We start from the raw sequence: 11,481 nt of genomic DNA on the forward strand, positions 1-11,481 counted from the left end.
TGTTTCAACAGGAGGTATAATATGATCGTTTTAATTGATAGATCGGATTTACTTACGTGGCTTCATTATATGCATTTTCTGACAGGCTAACGAGAAAAACGCTGCCTCGCTTCCGCCTGAACAGCAATTTGAGAATGCGAGAAAATTTAAGTGATTATCGAAGAGACGATGCTAATAAATCAATATAGTTAAAAAAAACACGCTTCTAAAGCAGATAAAACTATAAAGTAAAAAGGAATTCTTAATATAAACTGGCATGCTTGCTCGGCGCTAGGCGCTGAGGTCCACATGATCGTTATCTAGGGACTTTAAAAGCTGTATTTCGATTTTGACTTTTTTTTGACGTAACATAAGATGATCCTGAAGGTTTTATTCCTTTATTTACTTTATTGGTGCTTAATTTAAGTTCTGTAAATTGAAAGATTCTTCAAGAATTTAAAATTTGTATACATGGGAAGTAGGCGTGGTTGTAGATCGATTTAGGCATGATTGCCATCTGATTTAACACATTTTCCCAGTAAATGAAGAAGTGCTTCTTTGGAGCTTTATAGCCTAAAGTTTTTGATTAATGGCATTTTGTACGTGTAGCAATGATGTGAAATATAGGGTGCGAAATGATAACTCAAATGAGATATACGAGTATGTATGTTTGTATTCAAGTGAGATGGAATATCATAAAACAATTATAGGTATAGCAAATTTTTTTGTCGATAATGCCATTGACAACCCATTTCTGTAAAATGTAAGAATCACATGGAATTTAAATTGTTATACATGGGAGGAAAGCGCGGTTGTAGTCTGATATTAACACCGTAGCATAAGAACGTCTAAGTAATAATACACCAATTTTGGTCGAAATTGATTCACTGGTTCGGAAGATATAGCATTTTGCCTAAAGGCGGACGGTGCCATGACCATTGTCCAATTTAATGCGTAGGTATTTATTTAGTAAATTATCGCACGTTTAGAAGTTTTCAACATAACCGTTATATGTGGAGTGAACAAGATTATCATTCGATCACACCCATTTTCACACTATCATTAAAGATTTGTATATTTATTTGCGGGGTAGTTATAGCACTTTATAACTTTTCAATTAGCGCCATTTTGTGCGCGTGGCAGTGGTCCATTACTGAGGTACATGTTTTATTTACTTTATTTACCTTTATTTGCTATTGAACGCCTCCAAGTCCTCTTCGGACCACATTCTAGTAAAATGCTGATTTCGTAGTACGCAAATTAAATGAAATTACTCGGGGATACACTGGCATATTGGTATAGGTACTGTTCTTGCTGCATTGTAAAGTGAACGTAAAAGTCAGCATTTTAGTGAAATCCTTCAGCAGCAACGTTTTCGTTTTTGCTGTCCATTTTGTTTTCCTTCTGCAAACAAAACCTGATACGGTCATTAAATATAAGTTGAGCAAATGGCTTCACCACGTTTATTTCGTCATTATACTCATGTTGCTACAGAGCATAATAGTTTTTTGTATCACCTACAACTAATCGAGTTAGATATAGGGTTATGTATATAAAAATGATCCGGATGACGAGACGAGTTGAAATCCGGGTGACTGTGTATCCATCCGTCCGTCTGTCCGTGCCAGCGATAATTTCTCTTAGCCAGGGACACCTGTGGGCTAAAAAGGTTTAAAATCCAACCGCGTAAGATATATCAACCTAACTTACTGAGGTGAAGCGATTTTGTCACCTCTTCAAACACTGTCAAAATAGGTCAAATCAGATAATAACCACACCCATTTCCCATATAACGGTTATGTTGAAAACTACTAAAAATACTATAACTCACTGAATAAATGAGCTACAAGCACTAAATTTCAAAAACAGGATGGTAGAGAACGACTTTTTACCTTTAAGTAAATTCCTATATCTCAGGAACTACTGATCAATTTGACCCAAATTTGGTATGTGAGGTTACCTAAAATTGTCGAAATCGCATTATAACTTGTGTAAAAATTGTTAAAAGCAGGTCACCACTTCCCTCATCCCCCAATTACCTAACATAACTATTTGTGAAGATCTGGTAAGAAATCTTAATGAAATTCAGAAATAATCTTTTTCTAATAACAGTGTACCATCTTTCCTTAAATGACTGAAATCACGGCGATACTTTCCTTAGTTTGATATAAAGCTTTGCCAAAACCTGAAGGTGTTTCTCCGCTTTTGTTCCTTGCAAGTTGCAATAGTATGAAATATTCCGAACTTAGTCCTTCCCTACTTGTTTTATATGGTATATTCTTTGATTATGTTAATTTTCGCTTATTTTTACTGTGCTGCGATTATGGTAATATTAAAAACGTTTGACTCATAAGTTACGTGAGAGTGATAGGTTTCGGTATTTAACTGGAATTCGCATTGATGAAAATAAGCTAGCTTTTGAAATACTAAATAGTTGTTTACTCTTATATAATCTACAAAAAAATACATTAAGGATTGATTCTATTTGCGTGTGAAATTTATCTACATATTTAAGTGACTGATAACAATTTATAAAGGAAAATATTTACAAAGCCATCGGGGCTCTTACAATGCTTGTATAACAACATTCCTGGTCCATCACCATTTAAACTGTCAGACACCTTACCTCATTTTAATAAAGGCAATATATTTATTTTTAAACTGCTTATAATTATTTATGAATTAGTACTTTTAGAAGTATATGTATATGTATGTATTCCTCGTAAGGACTGAAGAAACACATCTTTATTATTTTTGTTTCTGCGTCTCACCGTTAAGGAAAAAGATTCTGCAATTAAGCTTTGATTGTGGTGCATGTTCATCTCATCATTTTATAAATTGAAGTTAAGACCATGCTCATGCTTTTAGCTAAATATTTTTCTTGTATGTTCTACCATGAACCGTGGCTAAAGCTAAAAAAAAGAAAAACTTAAGTAATAAATTCAAATTCAACACTTATCTGCAGTTATTGTTTTGCATTTTCCAAGCGCGTAGCACCGCGTAACTGTTGACAAGCGAAGAGTGAGTCTACCATAAAATCAAATCATGTTAAATTTGTATTGCATCAGCACCTTGAAACAACGAACCCTGCTTAATGTAAGTTTCGTCTTCCAACAACGCTGGCAGAGAAGCTGAAATGATTTCTTTGATTTTGTTGCTTTTAAAAAATTATTAAGTTTGTTTTAATTTCTCAATTTTCATTTTCGGCGCAAAAACACTTTTTTGTCACCACTTTTTTGTCACCTTTTTATGGTGTATGTTTGGAGGTAGCACGCTGATGATGTTATTCTTAGATTAGTTGGCGTGGCTGCTACTTAAGTGTCGCGTAAAGAAGTTGGCTCGAACGTACATATGTACATATGCACGTGTTTTATCATTTTTTTTGCTGCCGAAATAATTTATTATATAGTGTCTATGAGATACATACATATGTACATATATGCATGGGGTGCTTTGTACCATATTTTTCGTATATCGAGCATAACACATTTTTCTCTCAATAATAGAAGTAATTTTCGGTAAATTTTAATGCCGTTTATATTAAGAATTATTCTACACTTTTTAGTTTAAAGTGCTTTAGAAATGTGTGTCTTTAGTTTTTTTAAACTATTATAGCTCAAACAGTCACCGACATTCCTCCCTTCCGTACTTACCGCCAGTATCAAACCAAATTTGTCAAAAGTTGATCCCGTAGTTGTAACGCTGAAATCAGTTGTTCTCTTTTGTTTTCATTTCACCAATGTTGCCATTGTTCTATTTGTATACATGATTTATCACACATTTAGTTTTTCAGTTATAATTTTTCATAATGTAAAAGGTATAAAAAAAGGTCCACTATTGACGCATTAAGTGAAGTCGTTGATGTTGCTAAATGTGCAATAAGTGGCAAAAGATGGAAACGTGGCACAAAAAAATATTGTGCGCTAATTACCCGGGATGTGAGGAATGCATTCAATTCTGCGAAATGGGCAAATATCATCAAGGCTCTGTACGAAATACGCACTCCCCAATACCTCATAAATATTATTATGAGTTATTTTGAGAATATAAGGCTGCTATATTCTATTTCGAGTGGAGTACCGCAAGGTTCGGTTTTACGTCCCCTTCTTTGGAACCTGATGTACGACGGGGTACTAAGAATACATCAACAAAAATCATAGTGGTAGCAGTAGCAAAACATCTAGATGACCTCCGGGTGAAATGCAATGATTGCTACCATGAGTCTAGACTTGGCTGAGTAGAAAGCAAAAGTGTTGCTCATTAGGTCTAGGAAAATTGAAGAAAAAATAAAGCTCACCATAGGAGAATGTCAGATAACTTCACAGCCACAGCTGAAGTATCTTGGTGTAATATTGGACTCAAGGCTACAATTTAAAGAGCACTTGGAAAACATGACGGGTAAAGCAAATATACAAGTAATCTATAATTCTTTATCTAGAATGATGGCAAATAGAGGCTGAATGCGTTCTGGCCGACCATTTTTAATAACTAAGGCAATGAGATCACTTATACTTATGTGTGAGTCCTCTTTTAAATGGAAAGCTTTCAGTGAAGCGTCAGCTCTGATTATTACAAAATTGAGATACTTACAACAAATTAAGCATCAATCGGTCCGTACTATAGAGGAGACTTATTTGTCTTCTTTCCTCCTATGAAGTATTTATTCCAGTGGTTCCGTGGGAGAGAATTGAGATGGGAGTAGGTCAGGTTTAGCGGATTACAGTTCCGCACTTCGGCTTTCGATGCTTTGATACATGTTATGTACTATATGTAGTTTTGAGCTGTTGGCTGGTAAAACGCTGTACTCATTTGTGGGTTAAGGCACAAACACTTTATGTCTTGGCGAAGGTGTGAATGAATGATTATTTTGTGAAAAAAAAATATTTTAGCAGATCGTATGTTTGTAAATTGAATTTGAGAATTAAAAAAAAATTATTTCGTCAGACATGTTAGTTTGTCGAAAATGTCAAAAAAAGAAAAGCGTAACGATTGCTTACAAAGCGTGAAAAGATGAGAGTTGCCCAACATTGTGTTTGGCTTCCTGTCGAAAATTTTTTATGTAAACGTACTCAAACAAAAGCGTACATCGAACGTTTCTGTCAAAACAAATGTCTGATGTAAAGCGAAGCAAAATTTGAAGTGGCTATAAATCACCTTCTCAACTTTGGCAGTTGACTGGATTGAGGAGGTTTTAACGTTTTGCAATTGGAACAATTGGAACGGCTAGATTGAAATTCTATCAAAAATATATGTGAACAGAGAAATTTTTTGCCGCCATTTAGGATCACCAATAGAAAATGTAAAACAATGAAAATTAAAGAAAACGCGAAATTTTAATATATTTTATAAAATTGTGATTGTCGTTTGTGATGCATCATATTATTAACTGTCAATAGAAAATGACTAAGCCCATTTATTAATTGATGGCAAACATGTTTAAATCACATTATTAGGTATTGAAAGATCAAAAATCAGTTGATTTAATATACTATAAAATCACAAAAAATATTTAAATAGTTTCTCCATATAACCACCTATAATAATTTTTAATCGTAATAAGGATAATCACCATTCATTTACTGCTGGCTCGGATTCACTTACTTATTTATAGCAAACATTGCTTTGTTTTACGCTCAGTAGAAATACAGTTTTGAGTTTTGTATATCTTAGCATTTTATGTTTTACAAATTTGTTGCAATTTTTATACTCTAATATACTAAATGATCAGCATGATTAGCTAAGTCGATTTAGCCATGTCTATCTGTCTGTATATACATACATATGCGAACTAGTCCCTTAGCTTTTGTTCGTCCTTTTCGCACCAATAATAATAATAACCCGACGATTACTCTCCTCTCGCCTAAACGACGCGAGGGCGCAATCCGCATACGTGCGGAATTAGCCGAGTCAGAAAAGGCAAGAGAGTTTTTTAAGTGTTGAGATCTAAAACTGCTCAGTTACAGAAACAAAAATTTCAACATCTAAGATTTATAGCTACAATATAATAAATTGTTACATTTTCATTCATTAAGAGAAAACAATAAAGTCTTTTTAATTTTGAAAAGTGAGTTAGATAAATCAAATGTGCTGGAATGAGAATTAAAATCATGACATATACGGCGGAATGGCTCGTTTAGTTCAAAATTTGATATACAGGAAAACTAACAGTAAAGGTATAAACTGCCTCGAAAAGCGAATCGGTATATTAAATTTAAATTCAGACAGGAGAAAAGAACAGCAAACTGTTCCATTCAAGATTTTCACTAAGAATATTATGCCAAGCATTTCCCTACGTCTAGAAAGTGTAGGTAGATTAATAAGTTTTAAACGACTAGTGTATGGAGGTAGACTTACCCTAGAATCCCATCGGAAATGCGCTAAGGCGAAAAGTAAAAATTATTTTTGAACAGACTCTAACTTGTCAGAATGGATTTGGTAGTTAGGGTTCCATACAACAGAGCCATATTCCAATATAGGTAATATCGTTATATGGGAAGTGGACGCGGTTATTATCCGCCTTCACCTATTTTCACGTGATCGTAAGAGGGCTTAAAAGTATTTCTCCTGCGGAAATTTAGGTGCTATAGCTGGAGTAGTTTGGGAGATATATACATTAATTTTATTAGGGGCCACGCCAGATTTTCAAACCACAGTCCTTGTACCAAATTACAGTTTTGATATCTTTATTTTCGGCTTAGTTATAGGTTTTTGACTAATGCGCTTTGTGGGTGTGGCAGTGGTTCGATTACGCCTATCTGCAACACTAAACTTCTTATGGTTCCAAAGGAACACGTGTACAAAGTTTCATTACGATATCACAATATTTACTGAAGTTACAGCTTGCAGGGACAGACAGACATTCGGATTGGAACTCGTCTCGTCATCCTGATCATTTATATAGACATAACCCTAGTTTTAGGTGATACGTGCAATCGTTAGGTGAACAAAACTATTACACTCTGTAGCAAAATGTTGCAAGGGTATAAAAATGTTCCGAAAGAATTCAACATTCATTATTCGACGAAATAGTGAATGGAGAACAATCAAATTTGGTATCTTATTAACATACTTGTATATTGAAGGCCATGTATTCACTTAGTTTTGTTAATATATTTTAATCGCTTCAACGAAAATTATATTAAAATCATCTTTAAATGACAAATATGTGATATAAACTCAACTAAAAAGGCTAAATTTAATATATTGCGGTTGGTTTTAAAGAAGTAAGCCTTTATCTCATGAAGACTTTTAATTGAAACTGGCATTTTAATTTGCACACCCTGACACCTTGATAAGGTTCTCGTAATTCGTTTGCGTTTAAGTTTGTGATTTTCTCCGAGATTAGCGGTAAGTAAATACATTTGTGTGAAATATTTGAAATTGGACGTTGCTCTAGTAAAAAGGAATGCGCCTAATAGGGAACATGTTCCAGGACGGCAAAAAAATGTTCGGAAAAAAATTCAAAACGCTTTCAGATATTATCGTGAGAATAAAACATTTGCAAATAAAAATAGATCTAGAAGCCCTCATTGTTCGCCAGGTGCTTCAAGATCCGCTTGCAACTTCCTCACGAGTACGAGCTGCAATGCAAGAAGAATATGGCGTAAACATTGCCAGCAGGACTGTTAGACAGCGGTTTTTGGAAAACAACCTTCACGTATGCCAAAGTTTAAAAATGCCAAAAGTTTCACACAATAATCGAAAGGCACGATTGGAACTTGTCAGATTCCATTCCCCTCGTTCCCTCAGAAATTTTGTAGTTTGGAGCGACGACCCTAAATTCAAGTTACACGGGTCTGATGGGAGAACTTTTTTGGGGCGCTCCCTAAATAAAGAATTGGACCCGATAACGGGCAAGCTAGACTCTGTGTCATACCAGAACTTGGTTGAAAATTATCTCGTACCGTTTTTGAAAGACTTACAAGACCAAGCAATTCTATTGCTGAACTCGCCTGCCCAGCTGTACAGCTGTAATTTCCCAAAATGGGTACCCAACTAAATATTGAGCAAGTATAAACCCATACGATTCTTTTTTTGCAAATTACTTTAAAAATTTGATAATATTTTTTTTACTTTGTTTCAGATATGTTGATCACTTGATCGTACTGCTTCTAAATATGTTTTACGAAATACTGATTTTATTATTATTTTACTATGTTTTTTTTTTAATTACTGATTAGTTTCCCGTCAGCATTATTTGCTGAATGCCACATACTAATAATATGCTCCCTGAGTTTCATTAATTAGGTAAAAGTATATACATACATACGTATATCGAGTAAGGTCAGCCGCATGTTCGGAAAGCGTGATATTAGTTATATAGGGGCTATAGAAAGTTTTCCCCGCACTTATCCAGTTAAGGCACAAACATACATTGTTATTAGTAAACCATCCAAATTTGGTCGATATCGGTCGAGCAGGTCCTGAGATATGGGATTTCACCTAAATGTGGGCGGTGCCACACCCATCGACTTATTTTGACACCTACTCCTATAGAGCCTTTTCGTGTGATCTCGAGTGTTAAATTTAATGTCCTGAGCAAATTGCTTACTACTGCGATCTCCTGTGCCAAAATACAGTTCTCTATCTTAATTAAGTGCTTAGTTATGGCACTTTAGAGATTTTCGTTTAATGACGTTTTGTGGGTGTGGCAGTGGTGCAATTATGCCCATTTGTGTGCGAGCAAGAAAGAGAAATGCAAAGAATTATTTGTAGCGTTTTTTTAAGCCCTTGTACTGTACTCGTACTTTTCCCCCCCCGGGGGCAGGGGTTAAAATTTGCCTGCGGTACGTCATGCCTGTCGTGAGAAGCGACTAAAATCCATATGCACTGTGTCTGTTTTTCAGCTTTGCCAAGAAATATCAACATATTTATGTCAGAAATAGTGCTATAATACTCAGCTTAAACTTAAGACATTAGAAGTTGAAGTAACAAATGTTATCAGTCATTGAGTTTGAGGGGTACTCAACTGGCAGTAGCTTCGGCTACAAGGTACAGAAAGTCCTTGGATTTCGGTCCGATCTGCTCATTGGCTTTGGCCCTTTGAGGAGATTCGGAGTGCTTTAATTTCATGTGTTATTTGGGGCGCTGATCGACGTATTGTATTGATCCGTTGTGCTTTTGAGCAACGTGCGGTTAGGCCGTCACCGGCAAGTACTCACGGAAAACTCAACGAAAGTTGTACTTGTTCTTGTCAGCTGCGTTACATTCGTAAAAGTGTTGTAAACGACGAAAATTTAATGATTCTGTTCTTCTTTTGACTGCGAAGGTGCACATTTTTTGCGGTACATTCGGTTGAGATAGTTCTTTTTGATGTAAACGGTATGGTGATAACCACTTACTTACATACAAGTATATATGTTACCATATAAAAACGTTTGGCGGTGTATATCGTGTAGATAAGTTGGATTTAGCTGAGGGTACATGCTGAACAGAGACGCTTGGAACGCGAGTTCCGTTGCGAGTGCCTCTCTGGTCGAATGCATGACGCCTCTGGTGACTTGCGCTGTTGTGTGTAACGAAATGTTGGCGGCAACCATGCTTTCCATTCCATTCCATTATTAGTATGTACGTATGTACAAGTGTATGTAGGAGTGTTAGCACAGAAAATTCCATTGCTTCTATGTCAGAGTTTTTTTTTAATAACTCGGTTTTAACTTTCTTTCGGCAGTTGCACTAAGTGTAGCAAGTTACAAGTAAAGCACAAAATTTTACGTACTCATTGTAGAAATCATGTAATTTGATAGTGGAAACATTTTGAATTTTAAGTTTTTATTAAGTGCCATCTTGGCAAGCGCTTTGTTGTTGCTTTTGTAATTCCAAATTTTTTTATTTTAGTTAAGTTGAATGCAACCATAAAGACAATATGGCGTATGTTCAGCAACGTTTGGTTAACGGCAGTAATAGCATGGTAGGTTTTAAATAAAAGATAAAGTTGCAAACAAGTCGTAATAGAAATTGGCAAGTCATATTTCGTTTAATGGAGGTTTTTGGAATGTTATAAACTAACTGCTAATAATTATAGTTTATTTAAGAAGCTGTTTAAAGTTTTTATATTTTTTGATGTTATTCTATATATATGCATATGACTGGTAGATGTTTAACAAATTTTATCTTGCCCAACACTACTCTTCATGACAAAAGTTCACTCAGATATTCGACTTGACTAAGTCTGCTAATCGTCATCACTCATATTTGTTTGCATGGGTGCTACTGTAATTGTTAAGCTTCGCATCCGCTTAACAGGCATTACACCTTAACGAAATTGAAATTTGTTCCAATTTAAATGCAATGCATATGTAAAAAACAAATGTTTCTTTTTTCGCTGCGTGCTCCGAAAAAATGATTGACAGACACCTCTCAGAAAGGCTCTCCAAATATGAGATCTTATTGTAATGGGCAGGTTCTTCACCTATCAATTCATTTTTTTTCTTATTATCAGATAGAATAATTCATATATCGCTTCCAACTACTTGAAAAAATATCTCGTTTCATAGAATTTGTATCAAATTGAATGCTCTAAAAAATAGTATTTACGGGTTTTTCGTAAACATAACCGTTTAAAATATATTAACGGTAAAAGTTTGGCTATTTTAAAGCAAATTTGTTTTGTTCTTTTGAATTTTATAACTCCATTAAGAAACATTATTTTGAATCGCAAAGGTCATGGTTTTGTAGGAAATTTACAACTCTACAAAATTGGTTTCTGTTTCCATCTTTTTTGTTTTTATTTAATATGCATTGACGTTTGGCAATCTCGTAAACGCTTAACTTAATCGAAAAATTATGCAGACCATTTTTGTAGAGCAGAAAATTTCCTATAAGAATATGAGCTTTGCGATTTACAATGATGATTTTTCGTTGAGTTACAAAATTCAAGTAGTTGAAAGCGAGATATGAATTATTCTATCTGATAATAAGTAAAAAATAGAAAACAGTTAGGCGGAGGTCCTGCCCGTTATAATTAAGAGCTCATACTTGGAGAGCCTTCCTTAGAGGTGTTTATTAACCAAATTTTCAGAGTACCAGGCGAAAAAAAGCATTCGTTATTTTGACCCACGCTAATATGGATGTATTTTGGTTGGTGTTACAAATATAATTCATTTGAGATTACATCCTGTAACATTTTTATAGGCTTACTAATATTTTAAAGGCTTACGAATCCAGCGCCATTTATTTGTGCTCTGAAATATATTAGGCACTAATTTACAGTGCCTTTAGTACAAGTAAAACTCGCCCATTAAATTTCATAAAAAAGATATATGAAACAGAAATCCTCATATTCACCATAGAGGGTATTCTTAACAATGCTTGAGTCATGTACAACAGGATCACTGAAATTTGTGTAGCTATACAAGGGAAGGTGAGACGTATTAAATCTGGACTTGAGCTGAGGTATATTTCAATAAAACTATCGTAAGAGACAGGCGATGGTTCGAAAGATACCCCAACGATGGTGAACTTACCCCAAAATTCTTATAGATACCGCGAGAACTTTCTTAT

The 11,481-nt window shown here is 34.8% G+C and overlaps 1 long non-coding RNA gene and 1 pseudogene across 1 annotated transcript; both read right to left on the reverse strand.

Moving 5' to 3' along the window:
• LOC118682130 (E3 SUMO-protein ligase ZBED1-like) overlaps nt 1-11,481 on the reverse strand; it is a 123,038-nt pseudogene that overhangs the window by 55,764 nt on the left and 55,793 nt on the right.
• On the reverse strand, nt 2,607-4,868 carry LOC138857018 (uncharacterized). The gene is made up of 2 exons (XR_011396013.1): nt 3,051-4,868; nt 2,607-3,006 (listed from the first exon to the last, which is right to left on the reverse strand). It is a non-coding gene; the product is annotated as an uncharacterized lncRNA (long non-coding RNA).

This window comes from Bactrocera oleae, chromosome 4, assembly GCF_042242935.1.
Source record: "Bactrocera oleae isolate idBacOlea1 chromosome 4, idBacOlea1, whole genome shotgun sequence".
NCBI lineage: Eukaryota > Metazoa > Arthropoda > Insecta > Diptera > Tephritidae > Bactrocera > Bactrocera oleae.